The sequence below is a fragment of the Haemorhous mexicanus genome, chromosome 2 (assembly GCF_027477595.1).
Source record: "Haemorhous mexicanus isolate bHaeMex1 chromosome 2, bHaeMex1.pri, whole genome shotgun sequence".
NCBI lineage: Eukaryota > Metazoa > Chordata > Aves > Passeriformes > Fringillidae > Haemorhous > Haemorhous mexicanus.
Genome location: NC_082342.1, coordinates 52,347,073 through 52,365,697, shown reverse-complemented (window position 1 = coordinate 52,365,697; position 18,625 = coordinate 52,347,073). Strand labels below are relative to the sequence as shown.

The 18,625-nt window shown below is 38.4% G+C and overlaps 1 long non-coding RNA gene across 3 annotated transcripts in view; it reads left to right on the top strand.

Moving 5' to 3' along the window:
* The window catches only part of LOC132323523 (uncharacterized), a 34,698-nt gene extending 19,099 nt beyond the window's left edge, over positions 1-15,599 (top strand). For all 3 annotated transcript variants that reach the window (XR_009485363.1, XR_009485362.1, XR_009485364.1), the window contains exon 6: positions 12,936-15,599. This is a non-coding gene — a long non-coding RNA (uncharacterized LOC132323523). The remainder of the gene's footprint in view (positions 1-12,935) is intronic.
* Positions 15,600-18,625: the final 3,026 nt, after the last annotated feature.

Here is an 18,625-nt window from a genome sequence, read left to right as displayed (position 1 = left end):
CTGAGGATTTGTCTGATGGAATTTTCTTCTAAAATGTAAAAAGGAGGAGGATTGCTCTATATCATGAAGTATTTTAAATTCTGAAGCATTGTACAACAACTTTACTTAGCATTGACTTCTTGCATATAAAAATAGTGAAAACATCTTTTTAGAAAAGTTATTTTAGAGAGGGAGTTAGTGGCCATTTATGGCTCACTGTGAGCCTGTTTCTCTTAATATTTAGAACTGAATATTTTTGAACTGTCATTTAAAAAAACGGCTTTTTTTCACTCGAGTATAATCTCTCGTGGCATATTTCACCACTACACATGAGAATGTTCTAACAGGCGTTGCATCCAGCTTTGCAGGAGATACAAAACACATAATTATTAGCAAACTAATCATAGCTGGAAACTTTTAATCCTCATATTAGTTAAAAAAATATGGCAGCATGCTAAGTTATTGATTGGTACTACTTTGTTGGAAGTTTCACACCATTTAAATAATGTATAATGTATAAATTTAAAAATGTAAACAATTAGTGCAAGTAAAAACACTAATGAAAGTTTTACTGTAACTGCAATGTAGTACAAGTGATTCCTTTAAATTTATTATTTGAAATAATTTAGGCAAGCAATTCCCTAAACAAAAATTTTTGTTTTCACCAAAGCCAAGTATATTCTTATCTGTGTAGACAATGACTTCTTGAAATTAATAAAGAATTTGTGCCTCTTTTCCATCCTACTCTTTGAATCCCACTGGTGGCTTATATTGAAGTGGAACTGTTCTGGTGGCAGCTGGCAGTTCTCAAATCTCCTTGGTTTAAGGGTATTTTGAAGTGCTGGATGTACATATGCTCTGTAGTAAAGAGCAGCACAGACACTGCACATTCTTCTGCTGAGCCAGTTTCATAGCTGAGATAGCTGTTCCAGAGCATGCTACTTCCAGTGAAATCAGGGTTTAGACACACCTCAGGAACTCTGAATTTTGTCATGCCCTGCAGAAAGCAGCAGTGGCTGGGAGCCGATTCACAAGCGGATTAGACGTTAATCGGATAGTCTGTGTTGGTCAGAGGGCTGGTGGCTCATGTCTGAGTGCTAACAGCGGGCCTGTCAGAGGCCTTAGCCCTGCTGAGAGGCAAGGATAAGGAGCTCAGACACATCCTTGTGCCAACACAGATACTTCCCATGGACACAAGTGAGAGCAGGAAAACTGCGGGCTATTCTTGTGGGGATGAGCGCCAGCCAGGCTGGTGGAACCCAGCTGCTCTGGACTCCATTGCACAGTATAGATGTACATCATAACTGGTACCTAGGGCAGCATTAATTGAAACAGAGCATCCTCACTAAGATACTGGGGGAGGAAGGACAGAGAATGCCTGGTAGGTGAGCTCCTGAAAGGTCTGTGGCCACACTCTGAAGGTCTCATATAAGTGCATAAGTTAGACCTAAAAAGATTAATGTAAGCTGTCTCGTTATTTGAAGTTAATTGGCAAGCAAGGTGACTGAGAGTGACTATTTAATATCCCTTTCTCTAACATTCAGTTTTTCATTCTTTCAAGGTGGGAGGGAGATACAATCTGGCCTTCAAAGTACTATGTACTCATTCCAGTGCCAAAACACGAAACACAAATCAGCACCTTAAATTTAGGGGCATACTAGGTTCCCTAGTGCACTTGGACAAATATGCATGTTAGATATATGAATGTAACTTAGCTGCTTTGATGTACTTATAAATGGGGGTTTTTTTGACTGTTGTGATTCTGTGGGCTAATGTAGTAAGGGGCTAATGGAGAGGAAACTAGGCTGCTCTACAACTTTCATTTTTCTTGCCAGGCTAATCTTTCACTCAGGTTCATTGCACGTCAAGTGTTTGGTTAATTATTTTATCTTATTTATATTTTAAACCAACTTTTTTCAGGGGGAGGGGTGGAGGGAGAGGGGGCTAAGGGAGTGGTGTTAAGTTCTTAGTTTTAAGTTCTCTCCGATTCTGAAGGAGGATACCAGTGAAGAAAAACCTACTTTGCAATTTCCATATTGTAGAGGTATCTTATCTGTGGTTGCAGTAGTTATAAAAGTCAAATCTGGAGTGTCTTTTTTTGTTGATCTTTTCTAAGATGACTATACTGACTGGTATGGTTTCAAATAAAAACAGTTAAGTTACTGACTTGTAAAAGAGTTGACTGTCATTTTCTGCTTAATTCTTCTTTTGCTGAATAATTTCTGTGATATTAACTTCATTTGTGACACTTTAGTAGGTGCAGGCCTGAGGGGGAAAATGTTATAGTTCTTTCACAATTCATTGGTTTGTGGATATTTCTGTTATGTTGTTTCCACACTGAATGACTCATATGTTAAATGAACATGCCAGCCCCAAGGCATGCCCTCGCTATTGCAGCCCACAGTGAAACTTGATGCCATTGCACAGAAAAATGTGGAAGATGCTCATATCCGTTTGAATACTTGGGAAGTTTTGTGCACTTTGGACACGTGTGCTAGCAATTACTCAATGTATGTTCTTTCAAAAAGCTGTGGTTTATCATGTCTGATTGCTCTTTTTCACACTGTTGATTTGCTGAGTTTGTAAGCTGCATCTGTCTTGTGAGCTCAAGTTGGAACTGAGAAATAGTAATTTTTAGTTGTTTTTTGTGTTTCTTTTAACAAGGTGGTACAGTTTCATTATATTAATTTCTGGACTATTTGATGAGAGGATACAGAAGTATCTGATTTGCATTGCCACCTGTGCATTTTTTTGAAGTATTTTGACAGATTCATAAATTGTATTATTTTGGAAGTTGATAGCACAGATCTAATGCTCTCCACATTGTTAGATTGAGCAAGTTGGACCTGATTACCTTAGCTCTCCTTTGAATTTTGGCTTTCTTACCCATTTGATTTTTCATCATTTAATAAGAATGTGAAAGATGAAACAGATGTGCCTATTGATGAAGTCACAAAAATTATCACATTACAGAAGCTTCATATCAGAATGTTGCTAGGAGCAAGTTCTTTAGTATCTGTAATAGGGAGAGAGATATGCACTCATAGCAGCGAGAGGAAAGGCTTTGAAAAGTATATGAAGTAAAACTTTTTTGATACTGTTTTGAATCTTTAGGACATTTGGGGTTTTTTTCATGTGCCATGTAGTGGTGATAACTCTAAGCCTTCATTGATTCATATAGTGAAAGTATGTGCATGGCTGCAGAATTTTTCTGTGGTTTTGTTTTGTGGTTTTGATAGGAGTAAGACAGATTGCTGTGACAGGATAGATAAAACATATCACAAGTCAGGTATTTTGGCTTTTAAATAATGGTCTTGTTCTGTCGTGCATAGTATGTAATGGAGGAGTTCATGCCAAAGTGAACAAGATACATTTATGGGAAGACCACTCTTCAATATAAATTTTTCACTCAACATTACTCATGGCTGAACATCGGGTGCAACTTTTTCTGTCTGTGTGCCTGCTTGTTTTCATGAGGAGGTTGTCACTGCCCACCAAACTCTACTTTCACTGATGGGGAGCTTGTCTGTCCTGTCCCCTGTCAACTTTGGCAGCAAGACTGGGCACGTTGATGAAAACTATGTGCAACTGTTAACAACATTGATGGCAATTGCGCAGGAAACACTGGAAGGCAATAAAAGCAACTGTTTCAATCCTGTTTGCAGTTCTAGCGCCCCCAGACCAAGTCATCTCAGGTCACTAAAGGTTGTCTCACTAAAATGGTATTAAAACATATAAAATTATAACAAGTCTACTGTTTAATCTTCAAGTGGTGTTGATGTATAGGCAAGAAGAAGGAGGTAGCAAAGTGAAAATACATCAGAGATTACTGCTCTTGCCAGCTGATGTGTTTGAAAGAATGGTGTGAAGGTGCAGAGGGTGGTAATCTTGTACAGCCGTATTTGCTTTTAATAGACCATAGTAACAACAGCAAGCCAGAAAGCAGATGTGCTGGTGTATTCCACATCTATAGGTGTAAAAACTGGATCACTGGACTTCTTGCAGTCTTTGGCTTGTCGAGAGCCTTCTTTGTTTGCCAGGAGAAATCCTGGAATCGTGCTCGTGTCTGCTGCAGCATGTACAGCTTTAGTCCTGCTCTCTCACTTTCTCACCTGTTCCAAAGCATTTTTTCTGTTCCTATACTGCATGATGAAGATGTGCAGCTCTCAGGTAAAGCTCAGGGGCTGAGTTTTGGCTAATTAAATCAGGGTTTCTTACAAGTAGAGAAGGAGCATCGATGTCAGGGGCTGGTGGGGTACTGTCCTCTTCCTTTCCGCGTGGAATCCTTCGATGCATTTCTCTCGGGAAGGGAGGAGGTGGTTTCACCCGTGGCAATGCTCAGCTCTGCCGGTTACCCGCGCACGGACCGTGTTGCACATGAGCACGTCCGAGTGGCCTCAGGGTGTTCCCCGTGAGATCTGTTCTCGAGCCAGCGCGGCCAGAAATTTCTCCATTGGGATGGTCCGGGCATCGCCTCTGTACCTTCAGCCCGCTGGGGCGGCAGGCGAGCGGCTCCTGCCCGGGCCCGGCGGCATTAGGACCCGGCAGGTCGTGGCTCCCTCTCTCCCCCTCCCTCGCCAGGTCGTGGCGGCGGCCGCGGCTGGAGGGACCTTTGCCCGCCGAACAGCCGCTGCACCGGGCGGGCGGAGCGCCCGCTCCGCGCTGGCTTCATGTCAGGTTTCTTTTGTTCATTTATAGCAGAAACTTAGCTCTTCCTTCAGTGGTTGTGCAGGGGATTGTGGCACGTGTTCGTCTTCAAAAACGTGCTTTGGCTAATGTTAAAATACATCGAATTTAATGCCCACATGATATTCGCACTACAAGACTTTTACAGCAACTACTATGTATCCTGCTGAACTCTTTGTAGTATCATATTTGAAACAAGACTGTAAGAATAAGAGTTCTAACCATTAAATTAGAATTAGACTGGAGCAGAAGTTGATATATTATCTGACACTTGGCTTCTGTAGTGCCTGTCACAAAGTAATGCCTCTCTTAAACTGCACATTAATCATCAGCAACAAGTTCAGAAATGTCTGTTTCAGTCCAGAAACTCTTACTACCAAATAAATAGCTTTGGTACTGTTGGGATGAGCAAAGAAGTGTCATTAAAAAGAATTTCCTTTACATCTAAATGAAGTAATTTTTGAATGAAGTTTCTCCCATAAGTTTAGTTTATTGCTCTTGCCCACCTTCTACTTAAAAGGAAAAAAGCACGGAGCAACTTTACAGGTAAATTGAGGTATATTTCAAGTTATGTACATTCAGAAGATACTATCAAGGATATAATAGCTTTCTAAAAGCAAAATGTCACTTTTATTTTAGAGTAATTTGTTAATGGGATGTGTTATTAAAATGATCACAGGTTGAAACTATACAACTGAAAGGTAAGTCTGCCAAGTGACAGTTCAAATACACAGCCCATGGAGACAGCAAAACAGAGTAAGTTACCCAAGGAGAATAATTTTTATGTTCTTAGTATCCTGGTGGTGAATGGTCTGCTTTCACAATACAGATGATGTTGCCTTTTGGGTTCAGAAATTTTATACAGCCTTTCTGCAACTTGTTGCATTGCTTTTATTCCAGAGAGTTTTCCCATCATTGCTGGCAGTAAGGTCTTCTCAGACCTACAGCTGCCCATGGACTGAAATTCCCTGCTCTACCACAACTAGAGCCTACACTCAAGTATCACCACATGAAGTTCATGTAGCTTTTTAAATCTCTCCATTTCTTGTGTCCTAGTACATGCTATAGTCTCTCTATCCAAGAAAGAGTTCCCAGGCAATCTTTCTGGTTTTTTGTGCTCTCTATATTATTGACGTATGAGTCTTCACTTTTACTGTCTCTCATACTGTGTGATGCTGCAGCCTTTTACTTCTGCCCTGTTTACCTGACCCAGCCCCTTAGTCCAACCTTGCATTGACAGTGCTGGCAGCCTCTCCTGCTCCCCCGCCTCCAGACAATATACTGCTCTCTTTGCCCTCTCAGATATGATGGAAAAAATCAACAAAAATATATGAAGCCACATCCTTATTCTCTTTCATTTTTGCCTATCCTAATAAAATTAAGACTCAGCTCTTTGATAAGAAAATTATAATGTTATATGTTTTATATAGGTTGTAATGTTATATATGTTTTTGTAATTGCTGATGCAGCAGGGCCGTGTGGGTCTCAGCATGTGCAGTGACAATGTGCGTTTCAAACTAAACCAGGATGATCTTATCAAGATAACCAAGCAGTATAGTTGTGGCATGCTAAGGACTCAGTGCTTAAGCTAATTCTAGCTGGCTTGTCTGTGGGTGAGTGGTAAGTAGTCAGTTTTTGGGTGCTTGTTAGCAAGATTTGTGATGAGAATCCTTGTTAAAATAATCCTTTAAAAAAGTGATAAAGGGAACACTGTTCAGTATCAGGTCTTTGAAAAATAGGCAAGCTTCTAAGAAACTGGCTGTGATTGGAAATGAGGAAAAAAGGTATTTTAGATGGAAGCTGCCGTGATGGAGTAAACAAGTTCATTATCACGCAGTTTTTAATTTTTCATGTACTTGACTTTACTGCTTACATGAAAGTTTAATGTCCAAACTTTGTTTCAAAACCTTGTAAAGACAACTACTGTTGTTAATGAGCTATTAATAGTATTTAATGCAAACTGTAGGAAGAGTTACTGTGAGATTGTGAATAAAATTTCAATAATGAAATCAAGTTGCAATTCCTTTTTTTAATTTATATTTTTACAAAGGCATTATCATATTTGCTTAAACCATAATACAGTTTCCCTTTTGACTGGTAAAATACCTCCTAATGCTTCAGATGATGTTAACTATGAGTAAGTTGCTTCCTGATTTCTCTATGTAGTAACTGGTTTAATTTTTACTGTCATTGATAGGGACATTGTGTTAAGATTAATAACTGAATTTCCATGATAATCAATATGAGTGGATTATATATGATGCGAAAAAAACATTTTTTCTGCTTAGTTTTTAATTTTCCACACTTTCAGTGCTTCTTTGTATTTTTCTTGTGTTGTAAGATAGCAAGCATACAAATGTCTAATCTGACCTCTCTAGAGCAATTGCTTTACATGTGCATGCATTATATAACTGATTTGAAACTTTCTAATTTCTCTTCATAGGATATTTTCTATGTTTAGTACTGTTCACACTTGAACCTTGTCTATATCTTTAGTATCCTTTTGGAGGAAGAGTGGCCTGTACCTCATACAGGATTTTTTTTTCTGGTAATGTCACAGCACTGATTTCTATAATCCTATTACACTGGTTTTCTTCTAATTGTTTTGCATTGTTTAAGATGCCTGTTTTATTATTTTTATTTTGATTGTAGGGGTGTGTTGAGCAGACATTTTTCACTAAACTGCTGAAGTGGGCCCTGGTTCCTTCCTGAGGCCAAAGCAACTGGTGTGTTTTCCCATTATGGGATAACTGATCTAATGATTGACTTCCATTAAATAGATGCAATCCTACCACCCCCTTGCACCTGACACTGGCATCTAGTGATAGGACAAGGGTTAATGGCTTCAAACTGAAAGGAGATAGATTAGATGTTAGGAGGTAATTCTTTACTGTGAGTGTGGTGAACTGGAACAAGTTTCCCAGAGAAGCTGTGGATGTCCCATCCCTGGAGGTGTTCAGGGCCAGGTTGGATGGGTCTTTGAGCACCTGGTCCAGTGAAAGATGTTCTTACCCATGGCAGGGAGGGTTGGAACTAGATAATCCCCTCTAAACCAAACCATTTTATTATTGTATGACTTGTCTAATTGATATTGATAATTAAAATAACTCCTGAAATGGAGCGAGGACTTTATAGCTGATGGCCCTTGTCTTTTGTTTTTCATGGAAGTTATCTTGGCCAGACCTTTAAGCAGATCTTTAAAGTGTCGGTGCTTGTGAATAAGTGAACGTAAGACTGTGAGTAAATTAAATCTATGGGACACTAAATGTTAGTGACTAGCATCAATTTATCTGGAGATTTTGTAGGTAACTGTTACCCTCCCTTTGCCTAACACATTGAATTTTATTGCACTAAGTTCCTTACAGTTGTGTCTTCAATTTGAAATCTCATAAAACACAGACTGGTTTTTTTAATGGGTTTGTTTTAATATGTGTCTGTTATCTGTCTGTCATCATTTAAACTTTATTTAGTGTTTCTGGGGTCCACTTATTAATTTTGGTTAGATTAACAATTTTCCTTCATTTTGAGTAACTCAAATAACTACACATTTTCTGCCATGATACTTGCCCCAGTTTCTGAATTATTAACAACTGTACTGTAATACAGGACCAAATATGTCCCTTCCAGCAATTTGGGGTTAACTCTTTGCTATTAAGGACATTTATTATCATGAAATAAAATAATTTAGTTCAATATTTTCCCTGGTTAGATTTTGATCAGATTTTCATCTATGACTGACTGTGTCCTCATTCTTTGTTTGATTGCTTCAGGAGGCATTTTTCTCTTTGGGCTTTGAAAGAACATGTTTTCTGTTATCTGGAGCAAGAACTAGATTATCACCAGTAGCAGTTGTTCTATTCTATTTTCTTTTTTACATGGTGCCTGGTATGACTTTTGATTATTGTTTATGCAGCCCATTCCAATGTTGAATCACCCTTTATATGAATAAATTCTTCTTGATATCCTAATTCTTCCTAATATTATTTTCCCTTCTCTGCTTTTTTAGCGATGTTGATTTGTCTTGAGGATTTGCCCATGATTCACAGTGGGAAGAAAAAGGCTGGTGCTAGCCGTGAACACATTCCAGGTCTTTATTATAGGATTGAGGAATTTAGTAAATACCAGAGTTGAAGTTAGTGCACAGAGCTGTGCATCATTCACCAGACATATGTGTGTAATGCTATGATAGTTACATGATCAGGATCTGTCTAATGAAATACTGTATAGCATTGTAAGATTGTTTTTGTATGATTGTAAAATAGTTAGTTCCTATGATGCTTTGCATCACGCAGACATGTGCTGGAAAGAATATCTGCAATTTTAAATTTTAGCAGTGTAAATCTAATACAGTTGAAAGTAGAAAATACACAGAGGAAAAGGGAAATGCTAGTAGTCAGGGAACATTGATACTTTAGGGATCCAACTCCTGTAACTAAATCAAAAGACTGATTTCCTTAGGCCATTTCCACAGCATATGCAGAGACCACTTCACAGGACATTTTGTAGCATTTCAGGAGTTCCTTCAACCAAATCTCTCTCAAGGAGCCTCTCTCTATTTACTGTAGCACAGGATCTGTCTCCTACATCCCACTCTTGCTTACTTTAGACATTTGAAATCAGGTGATGTGTATAAAACTACTTATCACACATTTTGCTTATAGGGGCTGTAGGGGCACGTTAGTAAGCTGAATTTCAGAGAAAGCTTTGAACAACAGTAAAGCCGTACGTTTTCAGATATTTAAGGGAGTTTCCATAAAGTGTAAGGTGTAAGACAGAAAAAGGCACAAGAAGTTTGTTTGAAAATACCCCATGTGGGTGTGAGAGAAGCTGGAAACTGGACTCCTGGCACTGAATGGCGGGTGGGAGATAGGAAGGGAAGAGATACAAGAAGCATCCTTGAAATTTATTTTTGGATCAGTAAAAAGTGCAGAGTTTTTAAAGTGTTTTAGACAAAAATAACATAACAATCAAATTAGGCAGTATGATCTAATGGTCTTTTGAGCTTTATGTTTTATGAAAATTGGCCTGGTTTCAAACATGAATAAACCACAGCTGTCTTCCTGAAAAAGATTAAGGAGCAATAGTTGTGGTGGTGATCAGCAAGGATGGACCTTGAAAGTGAAGACAAGTGGTAGATGCTGCAGAAGTATCCAGAGAGAGCTGTGGAGATAGTGATGTGTTCTCCAAGTGATTGACTATGAAAAGGGTCTTTGCAGCAGTTCTCTGAGTGAATGTGTGTGATATTAGACTGTGTTTGTCAAAAGCAAAGAGAAAAAATGTTGCTGAATCAAAAAACAGAGAGCAAAATCTTGCTGAATCAAAACACGATGATGATGATTAACCTGATTGAATACTTTAGCTGATTGGGAGGATTAAGAAAAATACCATCTTGGAAATGTTGCATTGAAAGTATCTGCAAATTATGAATATGAATGTTGGAATTTGGAGTATCTTTGGGATGTAAGGTGATGCTAGAGTTACATGTCTGAGCAATAGGCAGGATGATGGTGTAGCTGTGCAGCTTTGTGTGTGTAACCAACAGTTAAGTCATTCATAGGAAAAACTGTAAAATCTGTCCTCAAATATAATTGTATTATTTATTATTTGACGTTCTTCACTCCTACAACTGCTTCCCACATAATATTGCTTAGAATATTTCCCCACCTGCCACAAAGGACTGGACATTAATTGTTGAGTTTGATTTGTAATTTCACAGTGGGATGCCTAGTATGAAAAGATGTATTTTACATTTACTGGGAAGGCACTGATCTTTTCATTTGGTTTATAGCAATGGTGAACACAGATGCAGTAATTTCCTTACAATTAAATTATGAAGTCAAGTCTTCTAATAACAATACTCCATAGTATTTCAGTAATAATTAATTGATTCTGTTCCTCATTCTGATTCTGCCTGATGATACAAGAATTCCCCACAGGAGGAGGAAGCTTTCAGCTTGCTTGAGAATTTTATTGCCAGGTCCCATACCAGCCACAGTAATTTTTCCCTTACCCCTTCAGCATGTCCCAGAACTCACAGGTTGAGAAAGGACAGAGGAAATATATCTGCCCTTGGCTAACTTTCCAGTGGTGTGTAGTTGTATGGACATGGTAGCAAACAGGTGTGAGTTAGAATTGTTTCTAGGCTTTTCTGACTTAAACCAGAGAAGAGGCAGCTTTAGTATCAAGGAAGCATAGCCTGAAGAAAAAAATCCAAACAGCTTTTACATTGTTGTTGTTTTTCAATAAATTTCTGCCAGGTGTGGAAATTTAAACTGTTAATGTATGTTTGCAAGAGCAAGAAGAAAGGTTGTCTTAGGTATTGAGTAGTTAGGTGTCCAGATTAAAAAGATAAAGCTTCAGGAAAAGAAAACCTGCTTTTCTTTGGAAATGCAACTCTGGCAAGGAATTTGATATTAATGGCCCATCAGTATTTTCAGGTTTTTCAAAGAAAGAGCAGTGCTAGCCAGATAAGGCAGTAGAATACTCTCTGCTTGATGATCATTTGTGAAATCATAAATTTATTGAGCAAACATACCCCACAGGCATACTGGGTCCTGGGACTGGGACCTCTGCCTGCACCAGGCTGAACCCTGCTGGCTGCTTCTTCCCCCCAAGTCCCTGTGTGCCTACAGAGTGATCCCAGGTTAGAGGCCATATCTCTCTGGAGATAAAATAACCAAAATCTGACACTATATTTGAAGTTCAGTGTTGTAGATTCTTTACTATGTGCCAGTTTCAGACATACAGGTAGGATATAACTGGGAATTCAATATTAAAATGGGAGTAAAAATTTTGTTATCTGTCCTGAGCTAACACCAGTTCTAAAAAGACAAACACATTTCCTTTCTTCATGAATTTTGGAAATCTCATCTGCCTTGCATATCTATGAGTTTCCTTATATATAAGTGGTCTAAGTCACTGTGTCATCTTGGCAAAAAAGGCTTCTTAATGTCCATGTGCTTGGAAAACTTTGTATATACTACTTTTTCCTATCTAGAAATAATAGCAGTTTGAGTCCTTATCTCTCTCTGAGTGCTATAGGCAAATCAATGTCTCCGTGAATTTAAGATGTTCATGTCCTCGTGTATCTTGAGTTAATTTTTAAACTTAGCAATTTTTTTAATGTAAAGAATCTTGCTGCATCTTAAGCCATCCTGTAGGAGATACAAAAGTAATCAGAGATTGTTGATGGTCTTGAACATTTTTTGGGTAGAAGGTGTATTTAAATTGATTTGTCTGGTTACATGCTGATCTCTGAAGGTGTAATTCTGCTCTAGTAATAGGAAGAATGGTATCATGCTCCTGGACAATTCATTCTGTCTTTGGTCTGGCTGTCTCAAAGAGATCATGCTAGTGAAGGTACAAGGTGCAGTGATGACATTTACAGGCATGGTGAATTGGCCATTGTGGCCTCCCAAGCTGAGAGATAGCCTCAGGTAGAGAGGAAGCATGGCCCCCTTCCTGGGGTGGATGATAAGTGCTGGTGTGGAAGTCTGGATGACACAGCTCCCCTCGGTGTAGCCTGTGGGGATTCCATGAGCTTGTGCCACCATAAATCTGATATTCCTGTAGTGTCTTCATGGCTTCTGTCACACTCTCCTGTTGTGTTAAAGTCTATATTTCAGTGGGCAAACCTCATTATGAAATAGGCACTTTTTTGCTAGTCTCTCTTCTCATTAGCAGTTGAATGATACTAGGTGCATGCTACCATGGGGTTTTACTGAAACCTTGGGGAGACACACTCCCAAGCTAGAACTTCTCACAACCTTCAAATAGTCATAGCAATGACAGTTCTTATAGAAATATTATTTACTTTCTGTCAGTTTTACAGTGTTTTAAAATACAGGCAGATTATTTCATTTTAGTTTTGGCCATTGTGTTACTAAGAGGCTGAAAATCTCCATGAAGAGCTGATGAAGATAAATATATCACCTTTATTGATTTTAGACCACTCTCTTTTATTAAAAATAATAAAACAAATTGCATATAACAACAAAAAAGCAGCAGCACACAGGAGGTGAGCAAACACACTGCAGGTACTTCTGTTTGCCTGAAGGGGAATGTGCTGTGATCAATTAATGCTCTATAAATCTCTTGGCATATGAAATTACTGTTGCCTTTGCTGTAGCTGCAGCATTTTAGGGTAAAAATAGAGATCTTGTCATGGTCTAGGCACTCAGATTATTTTTCTGTGATTAGTTTGGTGTCTCTTTAATTAGAGCTGTGTGCTGTGTTACCTGATTTAATTCTTTTTCTCTTTACATATTTAGGTCCTAGTCCTGTAACTGGATTTGTTCAAATGCTCCTCAATAGCCTGGAGGCCTGATGAAGTCCATGGGACTCTGGTGACTGCAGGTTCTCACTCTGAAGATCTGATTGTAGGCCTGAAACTAAATTTCTATTTTGTTTTCCTGTCTGTTTGCTTCTAAAATGATGAAAATTATCCTTTAAAATGGTGTTGTCTTTGAGTCTCATGCAAATCCACTTGAATAGTGTTCAGACACTGTGTGCTTGGGATGTTGTCAGACATTGTTAAAATATTTCTCTTCTGTTGTGTGCCTAAACCTCATGATTGCTCTGATTATTGTGTTAGATTTTTCTATTTAGTGCCTTTCTACCTAAAATGGAGAAGATCATCACATGTGTTTGCAATCGTTGTGGTATTTCTCTTAACTCAGATTTTTAAGTCAGAGTAACTGTTCAAACTGTTCAGGTTATTTTTAAAGATGTAGGTAGATTTGTTTATTTCTTGCTGGATACAAAGTATAATATTTTATTTTGCAAATTTGGTAGCCTAGTATTACTAAAGCTTTCAATACACTGATACTCTGATTTAATAAAATAAGTAGGAAATGACCCTTTTACTAGCTTTCCTGTTGCTTTTCCATTCCTGTGGCTGTGGTTACACAACAAACAACCGAGAGTGAAGATATTTTTATTTTTTGAGCCAGTGTATACCTTTTGTTGACAGTAAGTGCTGTTCCCTGTCCTATTCCATATTGCAGTTTCACTGCATAGTAAAGTTATAGCCTTTGTAGAAGCTGTAGAAAGGACTTTGAAAAATCACATGTAGAGTGTGATCACAGATAGAGTGTGAGCGGAAATATAGATGTGTTCTAGCTCTGTACATGTTAGTATTTATGTTATTTTATATTATATATTTTTAAAGCAAGTATTTAGCAGCGTACGATAATTAGGAGATTAAAAGATGCAAAACATCCTTTCTATAGAGAATCAGAAAAATATTTTTGGTTTTTGTAGGCTTATTACAATGATATTAAGGAGCCTCACAGTATTTGATGAATTTTTGCATATTCCCTGAACAGAAAAGAACCATTGTCCTTTTAGACCATTAGAAAACTGAGCTGCTTTTTTAGTCAGTAGTAAAGTCAATGATATTAAATGGATTCTCCTGCCTTTTAACCCTGTGCCTCCGGCTCCATTTTTCCCTCAAGACCCAAACCTTCCATTTCCATCATCTGCTTTGCATTTCTACGTGAAAGGCCCAAGGTGTTTCTGTTTGGACAGCCAGAAAACGAGGAAGATGAGGTTGGTTGGGTGTGAGGGTCTGCCAGGGTGCGAGGTCTGACTCTCTCCTCGCTCACGGGGACTGCTGGTGAAGGCAGAGGCAGAACTGAGTGTTCTGTGTGGTATTCAACTGCCTTAACCACATGCCCATCTCTCTCTTCCTGTAGTTGTCTGTCCTGCTCTCAGGAGAACTCCTAAAGTCAACATGTATACCAACCAATAAATAATCTAATTTGATGCACAGCCCTGATTCACTTCCTGAGCTGTGTCCTGCACACACGGAGTGGCCGCAGTCCCGTGGAAAAATTCAGCACAGTGCACGAGACCAAAGAGTAAGGCTGTTAAGTGTCTTTAAACTTTGCAATGAAGCAGTGTTCTTTTAATGTCACTTATTATCGCCATAGCTCAAAGTATTTTTAACGAGAAACAAGAGAAAAATTAAAGCTTTTAGAACTGGTTGTAACCAATTCCCTATCTAGCCTGTGAATGTGAATATCCAGCTCAGTGAAACACAGAACATCAGCCAGTGGGAGGAGGCTGGCCACCTCCAGGGAGGAAGGGAAAGAAGAAGGATGGGTGCTTAACACCATGGCTATATCCAGTTTGCTTTCAAGTCTCAGGGACTATTTGTGGAGTGCTGACTCCAGCTCTTTGGCTTTTGTTTTCTCTTCAGCATTCCCACCCCAAAAATTAGCTCCTCCAGAGCTTCTCAGTACAGTAGATATTGGGGGTGTTGCTGTAGTCTGCTAATAATTTAAAAGAAGAAACAAAAATCAAAGGTGGGCTTTTCTTCTACATTTTCCTGTTGAAAAATAAGAGGAGATGCTCCCAGTTCTCTCCACAATGCATTTCAGGGGCTATCCTTCTGATCCTTGATCTCACAAATAGATGGCAAAAACTTTAATAATAGAAAATTTTGCTCTTGGTTTACCCCTTTAATCTTCCTGGTCAGATTGTAGTGGCCTACTGTGTTTGTAAGCTACCAAGGATGGTGTGTAGGCTCCAGTGCCAGAGCAATTGTGTTGGGAGCACAAGCTCATCTTGTTATCTTTTATGTTAGAATTTGGTAGCATAATAAGTTTTTTTCAGAGAAACGTTGCCAGATCATGGTCTGAGTTTTGGTTTTTGGTAATGTCTGCTTTATCTATGGATAGTGCTTGAGATTTGGTCACCAAGCCTAGTGATTTGATATGAGTAAAACAAAACAATCTCATACTTTGCTTTTGCATGTTTTTCTCTGGGGTATACAGTCTTTTCTTGCAAGTAATGCAGCAAGTTCCTGTAAAAAGAGCTGGTGGGAATACTGTTAAGAAAAATTTGTTCCACCCATTCACTGAAATTCATAAAAATCAAAATACTTGCAAATTCACTGGCATTTTGTTGCAAAATAAAAATGAAAACCCTGATTTTAGTACTGATTTATTTAAATAAGGATCAGTTTTCAACATTTCATAGCTGTAGAGAAATGGTGGGAATAGGACAAAACAGTCTTGATACGTAGAATCACCCTAAGTCTGTATCTCAGCTCAACACTTTGTATCATGAAACCATGGTCTGAAACTGCTGCCTGTCATATCAGATAATATTATCACTGATTTATTATGTAACTTCATCTTACCTGCTTTTTGTAACCTTTTGGCAGGAATCATGATTTTTCTCTGTGTTTTGGGTATCTTGTTTTGGCTTGGGGTTGGGTTTTTTTACCAGCACCTAACAGAGCCCTGATCCATGATTTGGCTTCCAGGTGCTAGGATAATACAAGTACTAATCATGCCTGCTGCTAAAAATTTTCTACGTTATTTCATTTGCGTTTGTTTGCCTTCAGCTTCTAGTCATTGATTCTTGTTATGCCTTCTCTGATGGATTAAAGAGCTCTTTAGGACTCACTATTTTCTCCCCAGGAAGGTGCTTTTACCCTGTGATCAAGTTACTTCTCAATATTATTTTTGTGGTTGTTTGTTTGTTTTACGAAAAAGCTGAACAGATTGTGCTTTTTAGGGTTCTCATTATTTTTTCACATTCCTGGATGATTTTTTGTGGCTCTTTTCTATCCCTAAAACTGTGTGTTACTAGTCACATGCGCAGGAGTAAAATGACTTCTCTAGTTCCTCTTGTGTTAGTATGGTTAGAAATATATGTTATTGCAAGGTCAGATAAAAAAACCCCTACCTAATATGACTTATGCACACCTGAGTGTAGTTATTAGAGGAAGAAAATGATGGATGACTTTAAAAACATTTAAATATTTTTAAGTGATCCACAAATCAGCAAGAGTGGGTGTGCAGGAGGGATGCCAAAAGTATTTATGTTGAGGTTTTTAAGGAGCTAGAAGTGAAAATAAAAATAATAATTTTAATTGTAAAGCAACAATAATACATCAAAACTTAAGTGCTGTGTTTAGCATAGTAATACATAGTTGCAGGAATTTTGTAAGACTGAATGAAAAATGTTTGTTATTAACACACTGTTGTGGGTCATTAGAAATAGAGACTGCAAGTGGATGTGAATATACATATCCCTTACATCCATTTAATCCTATAAGTAGCCACTTGCTTATATTTGGAAACCCAAGAACAGTTATGTGATCTGTTATGCTGAAATAGAAGAAATAACATAGTATTAAGAATTCAGTTTTTTATGAAGATTGTCACTATAAAGTCATATAAAAGTTCAAACCATCAAAATCCAGAGCTTCAAAGAGGCGCTTGAAATTTCACTGCTTCAGTATTTCTTTCCAAAGGGGTGGCTATTTATTTTGATTTGCATCCATACTTTAGGGCAAGGTTAAGTTAAATTTACACGAACGAGACTAATCAGATGACTGTCTAGTCAAAACATCTCAGCCTACCCAATGACTTTCATGCATATCATGCATATAAGCATCTGAATTGGATCTGCACTCCCAGGCCCACACTTACCCCTCCTGGAAACCATCAGATTTTACATTACATTCAACTTCAGACTGTTTAAACTCTCAGTGGTGCACATTAATTTGATGTAAGTTGTGCACATTAGTTTGTCTAATGTTGTGTCTGACAAAACTTTGAGGTCACTGCATTGACTTTCTGTCCAAAGTGACTTGATTTTTGACTTTGAAAAGAATGCATCTTTCCCCTGTGGCAGCATTCCCTCTGTGAAATTCGGGGCATATTCCACAAGGGTCTTCATTTGTTGCAGCAAAATGAAAGTTCGTGGAAACATGGTAAATGAGGAAGGAATGAGATTTAAAGTAATGCAAAAGACTTAGAATCCTCTAAAACTCATGGAAAAGAAGTAAAGGTGAACAAGAACTGAATAGCCAAATGGCCTCTAGTTAAGAAAGTACTAAGCTAAACAGATTTAGGCTATTAATTTTTGTGTGTTAATGGAAAAGTTATTACTAAGATTTTGGTAACACTAGGTGACTTGGGGTAGAAGTTGTCCCCCTGCAATGATGAGCTCACAGAGCCCTTTTCAAAACAATCATCTGCTGTTGGAAAAGGCAAGAGAAGTGGGCATTCCCTTGAATGCTTTTTAGTATCACAGGCTTAGTCAGTGTAAAGTATGTGATTTCTTACATCCTAAGTTGCCTCAGTTTCTTCTCCTGGGTCTCAGAAATCTTGGAATAGAACCGTTAAATAGAAGGAGATTACATCCCTAGGAAAGAAGAAGGTAGAAGAAACAGGGTGATTATGATAGAAGCTGGAGACAGTCTTCATGAGAATACTAGAATGACTTATTTTCTCTGAACAGCCAATTAAAAGGTGATCCTCCTTTCTGAACCAGTAAGAAATTGCTATGGCTGCATGTAATGGTGGGTGTTTCAACAATGCAGCACCCTGTGCAGGCAGTACATACTGGAAAACTGTTTTGGAAGTGGAGGGAGAGGGGTCTGGCTAGAAAATTACTTTCCCATTAAATAATGCTACTGATGACTATTTGGTGAGCACATACAGCTGCCAGAATGCATTTTTCAGTTTATCTTTGCACAAGAGTGTGGATAAAAGAAGAGAAGAAAAAGGGGACAGAAAGGAGAGAGATGGAGAAAGGATAAGAGTTTTTTTGAGGCTGCTTCTACTCTTCCAGGATATGTTCTTTGCCTTTCCTAGTGAGTGCTATATGCTGATAACTTGTAGTACTTGTGATCTTCCTTGAGCACCATATCTCTGTGGGAAGTTAGCAGGTTTATGAAGTTCCTGAGTATGTGGACAATTCCTTGAATGAATGAGAAACTCTCCATTGCATTGTAAGGGCTGAGACAGACACTACTTAGTGGCACTCATGTACACTCGGCTGTATTCAGCAAAAGGGTAAGGCTGTCCTGTCAAACTATGCAAGTTCCCCTTTTGAAGCTGTGAGCTAATGGTTGTTTCCTCCAGCAGTTCCTGTAACTGCTTGTATACAGTCAACATTCAAAGTAGGTCCTGAGTAGTTACTAGATAGACTGATGTGT